Source organism: Callithrix jacchus, chromosome 1 (genome assembly GCF_049354715.1).
Source record: "Callithrix jacchus isolate 240 chromosome 1, calJac240_pri, whole genome shotgun sequence".
NCBI lineage: Eukaryota > Metazoa > Chordata > Mammalia > Primates > Cebidae > Callithrix > Callithrix jacchus.
Window position 1 is genome coordinate 78,194,953 of NC_133502.1, and position 18,661 is coordinate 78,213,613.

Genomic DNA, 18,661 nt, shown 5'->3' on the forward strand with positions numbered 1-18,661 from the left:
TTTTGACTCCAAATCCTATGAATTTATTCTAAAGATACTTTGACAAAAATATGAAAATATGCACATACACAGTTGCTTATTGGCATAGCAAAAGATTAGAAACAACCAGATAGATGCTCATCAATTTGGGCCAGTTTAAAGAAACTGGGGGATATCCACCCAATGCAGCACCATGTAGGTAGAAAAGGAATGTTCACTGTCTCTAGGACTATGTGGTGATCTTCAGGATACGTTGTTAAGTAAACAGCATCTCAGCATAATCGAATCGTTGAGAAGGGGAGTTTCTCTTTATAGAATTTAGCTAATAAATTAAGAAGTAATGGTAAAATAAGAGTATTATCTTTTGCAACCCCTAAATAATTAATGGAGCTAGGTAATGATCATTTTGTGCCCGCTAATGGGAGTTCATAACACCCCTGCTGAAATACTCTTGCCAAGTTGCCCAAGTAAAACCAGCCTGAATCTGATCAAGCCCCGAGATCTGATTACCAGCTTACAGGAAATAAAGAGGACAGCGAAACAAATTAAATGACACTACGGGAATACAGAGGATAGAAATATCTGATAGGTGATCAAGAATATCTGCTTACCAATTTACAGGAAGTACAGAGGAACAAATTAAATGATATCACAGGAGTACAGTGAGCAAAATCCAGGCAATCTTAGGCTCTGTAAGATAAACGGCCTGATTTCTTCAAAACATAAATTGCAAGGAAGAGAGATGTAGGGAGAACTTAAAAGAAACTTAGAGATCTACAGCCATGCCAAAAAAAAAAAGAGAGAGAGAGAAAGAACAATAAAAAAGAAACTTAGAAAAATACCAACCAATTGCAGTGTATGGGCCTTATTTAGATCCCAATTTGGATGAACCAAATATTAACAAACATTGATAATGTGATTATCAAGAAGTTGAACACTGATTGGATAGTTAATGATATTAAGGAATTATTAATTATCTAAGGTACAAGAATGATATTGTGGTTTGGTTTAAAAAAGTGTCTTTAGGCCAGGTGGCTCACACTTGTAATCCCAGCACTTTGGGGATCTCAGGCAGGTGGATCTCTTGGAGCCAGGGGCCTGAGACCAGCTTGGGTAACATTGTGAAACCCATCTCTACTATAAATAAAAAAATTAACTCACTGTGGTGGCATGCATCTGTAGTGCCAGCTGTTTGGGAGGCTGAGGCAGGAGAATCAATCACTTGAACGTGGGAGGCAGAGGCTGCAGTGAACAGAGATTCTGCCAGTCCACTTCAGCCTGGGCCGTCAGAGCAAGACTCTGTCTCTAAATAAATAAAGAGCAAGACTTTGTCTCTAAATAAATAAATAAAATAAAATAAAATAAAAAAGAATCTTGACCTTTTACAGCTATATACCAAAATTTTTTTGGGGGGAGACAAACTAAGTTGTTAGATTGAAGTATATTCAAATAGCAATATGGGAAATGTATACTTCATCTGACAGACAGTGAATAGTCCTTATGGGATAAGGTGTACTAAGGATAGATGTACTAAGGATAGAGTAGTACAGGGTACGATGCTTATCTTCCTTCCTGAGAAAGGAAGAGGCATATGGTAAAAGGATAGAAAGTGTAGAGTGTAGTAGTAGACCCACACATGTGTGGACATTTGCTTTTCAACAGAAATGCCAAGTTATTTCACAGGGTGAAGGACAGTCTTTTCTAGATACAGTTTTGGAATAACTTTCCTTTCCCCCTATTGGTACATTTTATTGTGTGTAAATGAGCAGAATAGATTGGTTGGACAAGAGTCTAGCTAGGGGAGGCCACCACAGGATGTACAGGAGTAATTTTTTTCCCAAAACAATGAATACTTTAACTATGTACTAAGGATTGATGTGGTCAGGATTTTGCTTTGGCTCATCTGTTGTCCGACCTATGGTCCCCCCGCGGTCTGTGTCTTCCTAACCTTGGCCAACATTTTATTTTACTCTGCATATCACTAGAAGCAACCAAGGCACTGGGGAGAATCTAGTGATGGGTAGAAAGGGATACAGAAAATTTTCAACCATTAAATAATAACCTCCATTTTTTTCTCCTTTAAAAGAAGTTGAACTTGCTCTCATTGTCTCAAATTGGTTTTCTGCATGTCCCAGTGACTTAAATTATTACAGGGGCCAGGCCTCTCTGAGAAATGCATTGAGACTCTTGTTTATATTGAAATCTTGCTCTATCTCTTTCTTTTTAAACCAGACCAGAGCAAAGACTTTAACAGTTTATAGGCAAATGGTTGAACTGTTTTCCTTTTTGCTTCAGTTGAAGTGGTATCTATGCAAAATTCCGAAGACTGGGTGAGTGGAGGGAGTGTAGTAGTGCCAAGATATTTCTTTATTTTGTCTGTTCCCAGTGTCTCTTCCAGATGATGGTTCAAGGGCTCCTTCGATCAACTGACTGATGTTTCAGTGGGTTTTCTGGATTCTTCCACTGCTGTTTGTTTTTGTCTTTGTTCTATCCCTGTACCTCCCCACATCCCTAACCCAAATCCATAGTCAATCCCTGAGCAAGGGATCTTGAGGTCTGAGGTACAGTAGTACACGGTAGGGATTCTTATCTACAGAATAAAGGACCTCGATGAGATTGCCTGAATTTGCTTGATTTTTTTTCCTGCCAGTGTGAGTGTATGTATATGTATGTGTGTGTGAGTGTGTGTGTGTATACATGTACAAGCACATGCACCTTTTCCAAGGAAAATATAGTTGCCATGTAACTTAAGACATACATAGAGCTCCTATAAACATTCATAATACAGGCTTTTGTGTGAACATACATTTTTATTTCTCTAGAGTAAACATCTAGGAGAGGGATTTCTGGGTAATATGGTATGTATATATTTAAGAAATTTCCTAGCAGATTGTCTTTGCAATGTTGCATTCCCATCAGAAATGAGCAACAGTTTTCCTTGCTCTGCATCCTGGGTAGCACTTGGTATTACTAGTTTTTAAAATTTAAGTCATTCTATTAAGCATTTAGGGGTATCTCATTGTAGTTTCTCATTGTATTTCCCTAATAGTTGATGATACTGAACATTTCTTCATATGCTTATTTTCTTTGCTGTCATATATGTTCAGATCATTTATGCCTATTACTGGATTGTTTTCTTGCTATTGAGTGTTGAGACTTCCATTGTGTATTTTAGATACAATCCTTTGTCAGATGTATGATTTGCAAATATTTTTTCCCAACCTGTAGCTTGCCTTTTCATTTCCCTAACAGTATCTCTCATGGAGCAAGTTATTTCAGGTTTGATGAAGTACTATTTATCAGTCTTTTCTTTGATGGATTGTGATTTGGTGTTATGGGTAGGAATTCTTTGCCTAAGCCCAGATCAGAGATTTCCTAGTATGTTTTTACAAAACTCTTACAGTTTTATGCTTTATATTTAGATCTAATTTCGTTTTGAGATAAATATTTGGTAAAGTGCGAGGATTTGTTTAAGGTTCATTTTTTTGCCTATGCGTGTATTGATTTAAAAAAAAATTTTTTTTTTTTGAGATCTAGTTTCACTCTTGTTACCCAGGCTGGAGTGCAATGGCACGATCTTGACTCACTGCAACCTCGGCCTCCTGGATTCAAGCAATTCTCCTGCCTCAGCCTCCCGAGTAGCTGGGACTACAGGCGTGCACCACCATGCCCAGCTAATTTTCTTTGTATTTTTAGTAGAGGCGGGGTTTCACCTTGTTGACCAGGATGGTCTCAATCTCTTGACCTCAGGATCTACCCACCTCGGCCTCCCAAAGTGCTGGGATTATAGGCATGAGCCACTGTGCCTGGCCTAAAAAAATTTTTTTAAATGAATTTTAAATGAAACAAAAAGCTGGTTCTTTGAAAAGATAAATAAAATTGATAGACCATTGGCAAGATTAACTAAGAAAAGAAGAGAGAAGATCCAAATAAGCTCAATTAGAAATGAAACAGGAGCTGTTGCACGTGACACTACAGAAAAACAAAAGATTATTCAAGGCTACTATGAACACCTTTACACACATAAACCAAAAAACAGAGAAGATGAATAAATTTCTAGAAATATACAAATCGGGAATAATTAGAAACTCTGAACAGACCAATAACAAGCAGTGAGATTGAAATGGTAATAGAAAAGCTACCAACAAAAGGCCAAGTGCAATGGCTCACGCCTGTAATCACAGCACTATGGAAGGCCAATGCGGGCGGGTCACCTGAGATGTGAAGTTTAAGTCTATCCTGACTAACATGGAGAAACCCTGTCTCTACTAAAAGAAATACAAAATTAGCCGGGCATGGTGATGTGTGCCTGTAATCCCAGCTACTTGGGAGGCTGAGGCAGGAGAATCGCTTGAACTTGGGAAGCGGAGGTTGTGGTTAGCCGAGATTGTGTTATTGCACTTCAGCCTGGACAACAAGAGTGAAACTCCGTCTCAAAAAAATAAATAAATAAAAAGTTTGTGCTCATTTTGGCAGCACATGTACTAAAATTGGAATGATACAGGGAAGATTAGCATGGCCCCTGCGCGAGGATGACATGCAAAGTCATGAAGTGTTTCATAATTAAAAATTTTTAAATAAAAAAATGTTTTAAATAAAATAAAAAATTTAAAGAAAAATTACCAACAAAAAAAGTCCAGGACCAGATGGATTCATGGTCAAATTCTGTCAAACATTCAAAGAAGAATTAGTACCAATCCTAGTGACATTATTCCACAATATAGAGAAAGAGGGAATCCTCCCTAAATCACTCTGTGAAGCCAGTATCTTCCCTAATACCAAAACCAGGAAAGGATAAAACAAAAAACAAACACTACAGACCAGTATTCCTGATGAACATAGATGTAAAAATCCTTAACAAAATACTGGCTAACTGAATCCAACAGCATATCAGAAAGATAATCCACCATGATCAAGTGGGTTTCATACCAGTAATGCAGGGATGGTTTAACACATACAAGTCAATAAATGTGATACACCACATACAAAGAATTAAAAACAAAAATCACATGATCATCTCTTTAGACACAGAACAAGCATTTGACAAAATCCAGCATTCCTTTGGGATTTAAACCTGCAGCAAAATTGGCATACAAGGGACATACCCCAATGTAATAAATGCCATCTATGACAAACCCTCAGGCAACATATATACTGAATGAGGAAAAGTTGTTAGCTTTCTGCTTGAGAAGTGGAACAAGACAAGGATGCCCACTCTCACCACTTCTATTCAGCATAGTTCTGGAAGTTCTAGCCATAGCAATTAGACAAAAGAAAGAAATAAAGGTCATCCAAATCGGTAAAGAGGAAATCAGACAGTCACTGTTTGCTGATGACGAGATCGTATATCTAGGAAACCCAATGATGTTTTAACATCATTTATTGAAACGCTATTCTTTCTCCATTGAATTGCCTTTGCACCTTTATCAAAAACTAGCGACCATGTTTGTGTGGGTCTATTTCTGGATGTTTTCATCTCTTCTATTAATTTCTATCTCTGTCTTCTGTAACACCACATCTGATTGATCACTGAAACTTTCTAGCAAATCTTAATATTGGGTAATTTGATTTCTCCAACTTCACTGTTCTTTTAAAACTTGTTTTGGTCTGGTTCACTTGCCTTTTCATATAAATTTTAGAATTAACTTGTCTATATTTACCAAAAAATTATGCTGAGATTTGGTTCAGATTTGCATTGAATCTTGTGATAAATTTGGTAAGAGTTGGTATCTTTACCATGGTTATTCCCAGTGTCTCTTCCAGATAATGATTCTTACTTTGAATCTTTTGATCCACAAACATGTTTCTTCATTTATTTAGATGTTCTATTGTTTTTTTAATCAGTGTTTTGTAGTTTACAACATAGAGATCCTCTGTGTATTTTATTAGATTGATACCTAAGTTTTCACGTTTTTGGAATTACTATAATTAATCTCTATTAGTGTTATCCTTTTTGCATTTTAGTTTCATTTTCATAACTAGTATATATAAATATGATTCATTGTGTGGGTGATTTGTATCCTGTCATTTTATTTTTCATTTATTCTATGAGTCAGTGAATAGGAATAGTTTTCTTTCTTTCTAATCAATATGACTTTTTCTTTTTATTGCCTTATTGTACTCTTAGGACTTAGAATATGTTGTTGAACAGGAGTAGAAAGAATGGACATCCTTTTCTTATTCCTGATCCCTTTTTTTTTTCTTTTTTGAGCCAGGGTCTCACTCTGTCACCCAGGTTGGAGTGCAATGGTGCAATGACTGCTCACTCCAGCCTTGACCTCCTGGGCCCAATTACCCTCCCACCTCAGCTTCCCAAGTAACTGGGACTATAAGCACGCCATCACATCTAGCTAACCTTTTAAATTTTTTGTAGAATTGGTCCTTTGCTATATTGTCCAGTCTGGTCTTGAACTGCTGGGTTTAAGCAATCTTCCTGTGTTGGCCTTCCGAAGTGCTGGGATTGCAGGCATGAGCCACCACATCTGGCCTCTTATTCTTCATCTTATGGAGAAAATATTCGATCTGTCATCATTAAGTGTGATGTGAGTTGTAGGTTTTTGTCCTTTCCAGGTTGAGGATACTCCCTTCTACTCCTAGTTCACTGAGAAATTTTATCATGAATGGGTCTTGAGTTTTGTCAGATGCTTTTTCTGTATTAATTGACAGGATCTGTGATTTTTTTTTTTTAGCCTGTTGGATTACAGTGGTTGATTTTCAGATATTGAACCAGCTTTCTATTAACATGATAAAACCACATTTGATTCTGGTGTGTTACTCTTTTTATATATTGTTGTATTCAATATGTTAATATTTTGTTGCATATTTTTGCATCTATGTTCATGAGGGATATTGGCCTGCAGTTTTCTTTCTTGTACTCTTAACTGGTCTGATATCAGGGTAACTCTGGCCTTACAAAGCTGAGTTGGGAAGTATTCCCTTCTAGAAGAGAATGTTTTCTGGAAGATTATGTAGAATTTGTATTATTTCTTCTTTAAATATTTGATAGAATTCACGTGTGAAGTCTGGACCTAGAGATTTTCTTTTCACAAGGTTTTTAACTACAAATTTAATTTCATTAAATTTATAGGACTATTTATGTTATCTGTTTCATCCTGGTTTTGTAGTATTCATGCTATTGTTTTGTTTTATCTAAGTTGTTGAATTTATCTGTATAGAGTTGTTCATCGTAGTCCCCATTTTTTTTTCATGTCTTCATGGTTTTTAGTGATAATTTTATTCCTGATGTTGGTAAGTTGTTATTTTTCTCTTTGTTTCTTTGTCCATCTGGCTAGAGGTTTATCACTTGTATTGATCTTTTCAAAAGAATCATCTTTCATTGATTTTTGTTTTTTTTCTTTTGTGTGTGTGTCTTACAGTTTAATAGATTTCTGATCTTATTTTTATTATTTCCTTTATCTGCTTGCTTTGGAATTTATTTTGTTCTTTTTGCAGTTTTATAAGGTAGCAACTTAGCTTTTAATTTGAAACCTTTCTTCTATTCTAACAAGCATTTAATGGCATAAATCTCCCTTAAGCACTGCTTTAGCTGTGCTCCATGCATTTTAATATATTATGTTTCCATTTTTACTCACTTTGATGTCTTCTAATTTTCTTTGGGACTTTCTCTTTGATCCATGGACTGTTTAGATGTGTGTTGTTTGAGTTCCAGTTGTTTGGAGATGCTCCTATTACGTTTATATTACTGATTTTTAGTTAATTCACTTATGTCAAAGAGCACTTTTTTGTCATTTTATTTTCTTTTTTAATTTAAGATTTTTATCTCAGGATATGGTGTATCTTGGTGAATGTTCCATGTGTACTTTGAAAGAATATCTGTTCCAGGCCAGGCACTGTGGCTCATGCCTGTAATCCCAGCATTTTGGAAGACCAAGGTGGGCAGATCATGAGGTCAAGAGCGAGAGCATCCTAGCAACATGGTGAAACCCCATCTCTACTAAAAATAAGAAAATTAGCTGGGTGTGATGGTGCACGCCTGTAGTCCTAGCTGAGGCAGGAGAATCACTTGAACCTGGAAGGCGGAGGTTGCAGTGAGCCAAGATTGCACTGCAATTCCAGCCTGGTGACCAGGTGAGACTCTGTCTCAAAAAAAAAAAAAAAAGGAGTATCTATTTCTAGCTGGGCACGGTGGCTCACACTTGTAATCCCAACACTTTGGGAGTTTAAGGCAGGAGAACTGCTTGAAGACAGGAGTTTGAGACCAGCCATGGGAACAAAGCAAGACCCCATCTCTACAAAAAATTTAAAAAATTAGCTGGGTGTGATGGCACATGCCTGTGGTCACAGCTACTTGGGAGGCAGAGGTGGGAGGATCACTTGAGCATAGGAGTTCAAGGCCATGATGAGCTGATTGTGCTGCTGCCTTCCAGCTTGGGTGACAGAGCAAGACCCTGTCTCTAAAAAACAAACAAAAAAGCAGAAGCCTGGTGTGGTGGCTCCACCTGTAATCCTAGCACTTTGGGAGGCCAAGGCGGGCAGGTCACTTGAGGTCAGGTGTTCGAGACCAGCCTGCCCAACATTGTAAAATCCTGTCTCTACTAAAAATACAAAAATTAGCTGGGCATGGTGGCATGTGCCTGTAGTCCTAGCTCGGAAGGCTGAGGCAGGAGAATTGCTTGAACCAGGGAGGTAGAGGTTGCAATGAGCCAAGATTATGCCACTGCACTCTAGCCTGGGCAGCAGAGTGAGACTTTGTCTCACAAAGAAAGAGAAAAGAAAAAAACAACAAACAAAAAGAAAACCAAAACTAAGTTTATAAAAACGAATGTCTATTCTGCTGTTATTGTCTAATAATCTCCTTCTCCTTTTCCTCTGTGTTATTGTTGTCTTACATGTTACATCTGCAAAGATTGAAAATCTCATCAGACAATCCTGTTTGCTTTCAATTGCCAAACACATTTTAAATAACTGAATAAGAGAAAGATAATCTATTTACCCAGATATTTACCATTTCTGTTCTTTATTCATTCCTGATGTTTCAGGTTTCCTTGTGGTTTCATTTTCCATTTATTTGAAGAACTTTCTTTAGCAATTATTTCAGAGCAAGATTTGTACATAAGAAATTATCTTAATTTACATTTATTTGAGGATATCTTTATTTTACCATCTCAATAAGAATAAAAATAAAAAATAGGCTGCTGTGGCTCATGCCTGTAATCCCAGCACTTTGGGAGGCCGAGGCCGGCGGATAACCTGAGGTCAGGAGTTCGAGACCAGCCTGGCCAACATGGTGAAACCCTGTCTCTATAAAAAGATAAATAAATAATAAATTAAAATGCTATGTTTCTCTGGCCTCCAAGGTTTTTCTTTCGAAATCCACTGTCATTCAAATTATTTTTCCATTTTAAGTAACAGAAGGATTTCTGTGCCTGTTTTCTAGAGTTTTTACTTTGTCTTTAGTTCTCAGTATTTGATTATAATTTGTCTTGGAATTGACTTCCTTGAGTTTATTGTTTTACACTTCACTCATCTTCTTGGATATATAGGTTTATGTATTTTGCCAATTTGGGGGTGGGGTTTGGCCATATGTCTTCAAATATTTTTTCTGTACTGCAGGCTTTTTCTCTCTCTGGGACTCTTAACGACACAAATATTAGGCCTTTTAGTATTGGTTCACAGATCCTTGAGGTTTTGAGCATTTTTTTTCAAAAATTTTTTCTGTTTCTCATTTTGGATTTTATTGCTGTATCTTCAAGTTCACTGACTCTTTAGTCCAGGGGTTCCCAACCCTCATGCTGTGGACCAGTACTGGTCTGTGGCCTGTTAGGAATCTGGCTATACCATGGGAGATGAGCAGTGGGCAAGCAAGTATTATGGCCTGAGCTCCAACTCCTCTCAGATCAATAGTGTCATTAGATTCTCATAGGAGCTCAAACCTTATTGTGAACTGTGCATGTGAGGGATCTAGGTTGCATGCTCCTTATGAGAATCTAATGCCTCATGATCTGAGATGGAAGAGTTTCATCCTGAAACCATCTCCCTACACCACCACCCAGTCTGTGGAAAGATCGTCTTCCACAAAACTGGCCCCTGATAACAAAACCAGTTCCTTCCACAAGACCGGCCCCTGCTTTAGTCTATCACTTCTAATCTGCTATTGAGCCTATACAGTGAGCTGTTTTTAAAAATTTGGTTATTATATTTTTTAGGTTTAAATTTTTAATTTGTTTCTGCTTTATATCTTCTGTTTATTTGCTGAGATCTTCTTTTTATTTATCTCAATAGTTTACCATTACTTCCTTGAACATTTTTATAACTACTTTGAAGTCTTTGTCAGATAATTTCAACATCTCTGTCATTCCACAATGTCATTTGTTGACTGTCTTTTCTCATATGAGTCAGGATTTTCTTGATTCTTCATATGCCAAGTAATTTTGGATCATATCCTGGGCATTTTGAATATTATGAGACTTTGGGTCTTGTTTAAAACCAAAGATAATGTTTTTGTTGTTGTTTTATGCAAATGATCAGTGCATTTAGGGTTAGCCTGCAAAGTGCTAAATAGCCTTCTATAAGTTACAGTTTCAGCGTCTGTTCTGTTTTTAAAGACTTTACAGTGTTGTTGGGATCTGTCCCACATGCGTACCACCCAGTGGCCAGTCTGGGACCCGGGTTGTGGTCTCTCTTGTAGTGTTTGGAATACTGCTTAGGATCAGATCTCCATATTCACAGCTTGAGGGTGAGCTCAGGAGTTTATAAAAATCTTCATGGGGTTATGAGCCCTCTCTCTCTGCAGTCTGCCTAGTACTTTCTTATTCTCTGAGCCTCCTTTTTTGGTCTCCTGGCAAGAAAACTGAGGCTTTTATTACTCCTCTCTGTCATACACTCAACAACTGTGCCCATGTCCAGGGCCAAGCAGCAGGAGTAAAAACTGACCCATTTGTATCCACCAAAACTGAATAAAATTGAGAAATATTTTCAAAGTGTAAGTGGAATGCTTATCTTACGTGGAAGAAATACAGCCATGTGTCGCTAAATCATGGGGATGCATTCTGAGAAAGCGTTATGTGATGCTGTCATTTTGAGAATGCTATAGGGTGTACTTATCAGACTTAGCTGATGCAGCCTCTTGCAGTCTCTTAATGCACCTAGGTGCATCCTGTTGCTCCTAGGCTACCCACCTGTACAGCATGTGGCTATGCTGACTACTGTAGGCAATATAATGTAGTGGTAGCTATGTATCTGAACATAGAAAAGGTACAGTAAAAATACAGTATTATAAGCTTATGGGACCAGAGTCACATATGTGGCCCATCATTGATGAAACGTCCTTGTGCAATGCATATTTGTAATGCTTAAGAAGAAACAAATGTAGATGGTAGGAAAAGTTGACATCTTCAAAAATTCCATTCTTGTCCCCAAAACTCATTTGTGTGCCAGTAAATGTATGTTGTTTAGAGGCTGGGGGCATGCCAAGGGCTACGGATTTTCACTGTTTCTGTCAGCAGGTAGGGTTGCCTCTGCTTTATTTGATGTGGCCTTTTCATGGTACACCAGGTGTGGGGGACACATTGTCAAGGAAGTGATACCTGAACCATGTGACAGTAAGTCTCTCAGAGAGGCCAGAGGCCAAGGCACTTGGTCCTGTGTTCTCCTCAGGCCTGCCCTGGAAGCTCCAGAAAGCACTTGGAGGATAAGGGAGGCCACCGGCCACACTGGGGCCGCGGTGAGCAGGCACTGATACAGCCATTTCTTTAATCACTGTCACCTTCCTTCTCCCTTTTTTGTCATATGAGTGGCACTGCCATCTACTGAATGAGTTAAGACACAAACTTCCATGTCAGCCTGAACCCTGGCTAACCTTCCGTTCACTGTATCAGTCAGGCAGCAAGCCCTGTCTGCTTTTCCTCCAAACTCTTCCTAAAATTGGTCCTCTCCTCTCCCTCTGCAGATGCTTCCTGCATAGAGCCCCCGTTATCTCAGACTTCCTTTGAAGGACCTTGGGGTCCCTGCCTCTGCACTGGTTCCCCTCACATTCATTCTCTGTGCTACTGTTAGAATCTTTTTTCTGTAATGCAGACCTGACTAACCTGCCTGAAAAGCAACTAGAATTGATTTTTTGTCACCTTAGCATGACACACAGGCCCTTCCCTGCCTCCCCATGCCAGTGTCTCTGCTGCGCTTCACTCAGCAGAAACACTGATTTCTCTCTCATCCAGATTACTCTGTGCCCCAGGGTTTCTCAGGCCTCTGCACTTTTCACATCTTTTTCCCCTTACCATCCTCCTCTTCCTAGTTCCCCGCCCCTCTTTCCTGCTACCTGGCAAGCTTCTACTCATCCTGAAAACCTACTTCAGCAATTTTGTCCTCTGTGGTCTTTGATCATCCAGAGGGAGTTAATTCCAGCCTCCAACCCTCGTAGAGTCTGTGTGTTCTTATTGGCCTTTTTGTACTTTATTTTGATGGGTTTTTGTCATTGTCTCTTTCTCTGAGCCTTGGTTCTAAAGGAGTTCAGGTCTCCTGTGTCGTCTTATGTCCTCAGTGCTGGGGACAGAGTCTGTCATATCTAGAAGAGGCTCAACCAGAGGATGAGCAGTTCATTTGCTATTATTACCATGTGGCTTCTTCAGCCTCCTGGGTAGGTTGGAGACCAGACATAGAATGCCCATGAGCCTTCAAAACCAAGTTTTTAGTGGATATTAAACTCATTCAGGCCGGGCGTGGTGGCTCAAGCCTGTAATCCCAGCACTTTGGGAGGCCAAGGCGGGTGGATCACCAGGTCAAGAGATCGGGGACCATCCTGGTCAACATGGTGAAACCCCGTCTCTACTAAAAATACAAAAATTAGCTGGGCATGGTGGCACCTGCCTGTAATCCCAGCTACTCAGGAGGCTGAGGCAGGAGAATTGCCCGAACCCAGGAGGCGGAGGTTGCGGTGAGCCGAGATTGTGCCATTGCACTCCAGCCTGGGTAACAAGAGCAAAACTCCATCTCAAAAAAACAAACAAACAACTCATTCAATTTAACCCACTTTGTATTTTATCTCATCTAATATTACTCTAATGATCATGACTCTTGAATACCCCATTGCTATTCAGAAAGGAGAAGATTGTACTGTTTCTTTTCTTTTCTTTTTTTTTTTTAAGATGGGGGTTTTACCATGTTGGTCAGGCTGGTCTTGAACTCCCGATCTCAAGTGATCCGCCTGCCTTGGCCTCCAAAGTGCTTGGATTACAGGTGTGAGCCACCATGCCTGGCCTAAGGATTGTACTGTTCCATTGCATTTTCTCTCATAATTCAAACTATAGTATTTGCAGTTGACTTTTTTTCTCTCAAATATACCTTGCCATCAAGTTATGTATGTCTCGGTGTTATTTTTAAAGTTATTGTTCTCTTTTTCTTGGTAAGTTATTTAAAATTATTGCTATCTTTTGTTTTTGCCTAGATAAATTTAGGTAAAGTTATTACTTCATCTGACTATCTGGGCTATTTACTTTTTCCATGGAGTTGCTCAGTCATACCTGACATATTATTTATTTAATTTATTTTTTTAATAATAATTTTTTTAATTAACTTCTTTTCTTATAAGATGGGGTTTCACCATGATGGCTAGGCTGGTCTTGAACTGCTGACCTCAGGTGATCCACCCACCTCGGCCTCCCAAAGTACTAGGATTACAGGCGTGAGCCACTGTGCCCAGCTATTTTTGTATTTTTAGTAAAGATGGGGTTTCACCATGTTGGCCAGGCTGGTCAAAAACTAGGAGTTTTAATTTTTGATTAGCCCCCTGTTCCCTTCTAAGGGAAAAACTAGGGTGGAGGGAGGCAAAAAATTCAATTACTTTGAAAATAAATTTATAATTGACATATAATACTGTACATATTTATGGGATACAGTGTGATGTTTCATTGCGTGTATACATAGTATAATGATCAGATTGGAGTAATTACCATATTTAATTTAAGCATTTGTCATTTCTTTGTGGGGACAACATTAAAAATCTTCTCTTCAAGTTATCTTGAAATATATACCCCATTGTTATTTGCTGTAGTCACCCTACCATGTAATGGAACCCAGAACTTATTCTCTCAATCTGACTGTACCTGTTGTACCCAGCTGACCAGCCTTTCGTGTCCCTCCCCCATGCTGGCATATTATTTAAATCTACAGACACATATCAAATAGCCACTTTGTGCCAGAAACTCCTGGCACTGTGCATAAAAGACAAATCCAAAACCTGTGCCCTGGAAAAACTCATAGTCTCAGGGGTCAGATGGGTCTGTTCCTAGGGCTGCTGTGGGGCTGGAGCAGGCCAGATGTGGGCTGCCTATGGGAGTAGGGTTCAGGTGGGACGGTATGGAGCCTGTAAGGCTAGGGTACACGTTACCTGGGGCAGTTAGTGAGTGCCTTGTGGAAATAGAAAAGTGACCATTTCAGAAAAAAAAAAAGGTGAAGAAGTCCAAGAATTTAATTATTTGTTCAATCAGTTAGCAAATTTATTGAACACCTACTGTGTGCAAGTACTATTCCAGGTGCTCAGAACAAAGCCCATTGCATGTGGAACTTGAGTTCTGTTGGGGTAAACAAATAGGAAGACACATGAATATGCAATATGTTCTTAGGTAATGAAAGCACTATGAAGAAAAATAAAGCAGAGAAGGGAAACTTGAAAATAAGGAACCCTACTGCTTTCTGTGGGGTGTTCCAGTGGGACTTTCGGAGAATGTGGTATTTGAGCATAGACAAGACACAGAGTCAGGACAGAACCCCCGAGGTGGAAAGCGCTTTGCAAGCTGGGAGAACTGCAGGAAGGCCAGGCTGTTGGTGTTGAATGAATGAGGGAAAAAGTGGTAGGAAATAAAACTGGAGAAATTGCTGAGGACCCAATTGCATGGGGCTTTACAGGGTTTTTATTCTGAGTGATCTGTGGGGAGCCCTTTGAAGGCTTTATGTAGGGAGTAACATGATTTGAGATGTGCCTTGAAAAGATCATGCTGGGTGGTTGCCTGATTTGGGGGAAAAGGAGAGGAAAGGGGTAGGGGAAGAGCAGACATGCTAAAAAGCTAATAGAGAAATCTGCATGTGAGATAATAGTAGCTTGGACTAGGGTGGTAACAGTGAGAAGTGTTCAAATTTGGGATATTTTGAAGAGCTGTTTGGATTTTGGAGTGGATTGTATCTAAGATGTAAGAAGTCAAGAACAATTTCAAGATTTTGAGCCTGAACAAAATGTTGGTGCCATTTTGTCGAGGTAGGGCTGGCCAGGGAATGAATATGGTTGTAGGAGAAAATCAAGGTTGTTTTAAATGTATTGAGTCTGGGCCAGGCATGGTGGCTCATGCCTGTAATCTTAGCACTTTGGGAAGCCAAGGCTGGTGGATCACCTGAGGTCAGGAGTTCGAGACCAGCCTGGCCAACATTTTGAAACCCCATCTCTACTAAAAATACAAAAATAGCTGGGCGTGGTGCTGGGTACTTTTAATCCCAGCTAGTGGGGAGGCTGAAGCAGGAGAATTGCCTGAACCAGGGAGGCAGAGGTTGCAGTGAGCTGAGATCATGCCATTGTATTCTAGCCTGGGTGACAAGAGTGAGACTCCATCTCAAAAAACAAATGTTTTGAATCTGAAATGGCTAGTAGAAATACAGCTGGAGTTCAAGAGGCAGCCCATGACTAGAGATCTGAATTTGCAGAACCTTCAGAATGCAGATGGTATTTGATGTCATAAGACTGGAGGAGCACATCATGGCAGGAGGTAGAAAGAGATCAGTGATGTGTAGACTGAGCCATGGCATCAGGAATGTCAGCCACTGAGAAGTGGAAGAAGATACGAGGACTGAGGATTGACTGTGGGATTTGGTTCAGTGGGGGTCACTGATGACCTGGAAGAAAGCAATTGTGATAGAATATTGGGAAAGGAAGCTTAACTGGTGTGAGATAAGGAGAGAAGGTGGGGCAAGAAAGTTGAGACATCAAGTACCGGCAGCTCTTTCAGGGAGTCGTACTGTAAGATTAAAGAAATAGGGAAGTTGCTGGAGACAGATGTGAAGTCAAGGATGTTTAGGGGCACAGTCTATCAGAGCATGTTTGTGTGCTGATGAGATTAACTTTGTTAAAGAGAAAAAAGCTGGCTGGGCACAGCGGCTCACACCTGTAATCCCAGCACTTTCCAAGGCCGAGGTGGGAGGATTGCTTGAACCCAGGAGTTCAATATCAGGTTGGAAAACAAAGTGGGACTTCATCTTTACAAAAATTAGTGTGGCATGGTGGTATGTACCTGTGTTCTCAGCTACTCAGAAAGTTGAGGTGTTAGGATGACTTCATCTTGGGGGATTGAAGCTGCAGTGAGCCAGGATGGCACCACTGCACGCAAGCCTGGGTGACAGAGCAAGACTGTCTCGAATGAATGAATGAATGAATGAATGAATGAAGAATGAATGTAAGAAGCTGATGAGAATGGAGAGGATAGTGGAGGATTGCAGTGACCATATTCATTGAGGTGGTGGGAGGGGTGGGGATCTAGAATAGGCGTAAAATGGATATTTGATGAGCACACAGAAGGTTTACCCACTGTAATCGATGGGGAGGTGGCTGCAGGGAGGTTGGTAGATTTGGTGGTTCCCTTTGTACACACACACACACACACACACACCCCTCCACACACCCCCATACTCCCTCCATGCCTGGAGTGCAGGGTACAGGGAGGAAATTATGTGATGCGAAGCTGAAAAGGTGGGTGCAGAATAGATTGTGGAGAGGCTCTTCCATCCACCTAAGGAGTTTGGATCTCATTCTGTGGGCAGAGGGGAGCCCTGGTGTCTAGTAAGTGTGAGAGGAACCTGATCTTCTGTGGGATGTGGAGGCAGCAGGAACTCTACTGGGGCTGGCTGGGAAAACCTGGGACACAGAGGCTGCTGCCAGGGCCAGGTGAACTCTACTTCTTTATTCTGTCAATACATTGTTAACACCTTCTTTTCTGAAATTGAATAGATTCTTATAGATGATTGAAGAAAATGAAATTAATTCAAATAGTAATGAAGCAGAACTCTGTTAGCTGCCAGGCAAGCAGCTGATTTCCTTACTAAGTTGAATCACTAATGGGTTGGGAGATTGAAGCCTTCATGTGCAGTAAAAGAGGAAACAGATATGAGTGGGAGAAAATGTGAGGTATGTTGCAGGAGAATCGCCTGAACACAAGAAGAACCAAAACAATCTCATTAGTTACTCTTAATATCCTTAAACCTTCTGTAGACACTGTTGATATCTTTCATCAGATGAAGGTGGAGAACCCAGGGCATTTCAGTTACTGCTCATAGCACCCAGAAAATCAGTTGGTAGACCTAGGATTTTTTTCTTTTTTCTTCTTTTTTTTTTTTGAAATGGAGTCTTGCTCTGTTTCCCAGGCTGGAATAGTACAGTGGTGTTATCCCAGCTCACTTCAACCTCTGCCTCCCAGGTTCAAGTGATTCTCCTGCCTCAGCCTCCTGAATAGCTGGGATTACAGGCGTGTACCACCACACCCAGCTAATTTTTGTATTTTTAGTAGAGACGGGGTCAGGCTGGCCTTGAACTCCTGACTTCATGATCTGCCTGCCTCAGCCTCCCAAAGTGCTGGGATTACATGTGTAAACCACTGTGCCCGGCCTAGACATAGGATTTACATGGTGTTCTTGAATTTCTAGTTCTTTACTTGGTCCTTCGACTGAAACAAAGTGATAAATCTTGGTGATAACCTACCTGCAGGATTGGGAACATATCACTTAGGCTTTAATGTTCAGGCACACACTATTTCACATAATTTCTACAGTCTAAAGTGGGGATTACTTGGCTACCAGCACCAGGGGAGATGTGACACTGCAGTTACTCATTAGATTCCCGATCCCCCCCACCACTTTTTTTTAGATGGAGTTTCGCTCTTGTTACCCAGGCTGGAGTGCAATGGCGTGATCTCGGCTTACCGCAACCTCTGCCTCCTGGGTTCAGGCAATTCTCCTGCCTCAGCCTCCTGAGTAGCTGGGATTACAGGCACCTGCCACCATGCCCTGCTAATTTTTTTGTATTTTTAGTAGAGACAGGGTTTCACCATGTTGACCAGGATGGTCTTGATCTCTTGACCTCGTGATCCACCCACCTCGGCCTCCCAAAGTGCTGGGATTACAAGCGTGAGCCAGTGCACCCAGCCTCTAGATTCCCATTTTAAGGCCCTCTGTGGAAGAGTGGATCTCACCACCATATACTTGGTAATTGAGTAAAACATGGAGCTTGACTCAGAGATGGTTGTAACTGCTGCACTTCCTCTCCTGTGAATGCCCCACCAAGCTTATAGCACAGGTGAAAGGGGACAGCATTATTATAGTTAAATGTAAACATTTTATTTTATTTTATTTTATTTATTTTCTGAGACAGAGTTTTGCTCTTGTTGCCCAGGCTGGGGTACAATGGCGTGATCTTGGCTCATTGCAACCTCCGCCTCCTGGGTTCAAGCGATTTTCCTGCCTCAGCCTCCCAAGTAGCTGGGATTGCAGGCACTCCACCACACCCAGCTAATTTTTTTGGTGTTTTTAGCAGAGATTGTGGTTTTACCATGTTGGCCAGTCTGGTCATGAACTCCTGACCTCAGGTGATCCACCCACCTTGGCCTCCCAAAGTGCTGGGATAACAGGCATTAGCCACCACGCCCAGCCAAGTCTAAACATTTTAAGATGCATTCTGAGTTCAGAAATGCTG

General features: G+C 40.4%; 1 protein-coding gene, 1 long non-coding RNA gene and 1 other non-coding gene across 37 annotated transcripts in view; all 3 read left to right on the top strand.

Moving 5' to 3' along the window:
* The window catches only part of AOPEP (aminopeptidase O (putative)), a 449,451-nt gene that overhangs the window by 116,917 nt on the left and 313,873 nt on the right, over positions 1 to 18,661 (top strand). The window lies entirely within an intron of this gene.
* Positions 4,440 to 4,546, top strand: LOC118148080 (U6 spliceosomal RNA). Its single transcript, XR_004734873.1, has one exon. It is a non-coding gene; the product is annotated as a U6 spliceosomal RNA (small nuclear RNA).
* The window catches only part of LOC144581591 (uncharacterized), a 65,147-nt gene continuing 62,504 nt past the window's right edge, over positions 16,019 to 18,661 (top strand). The window contains exon 1 of the long non-coding RNA XR_013532627.1: positions 16,019 to 16,151. This is a non-coding gene — a long non-coding RNA (uncharacterized LOC144581591). The remainder of the gene's footprint in view (positions 16,152 to 18,661) is intronic.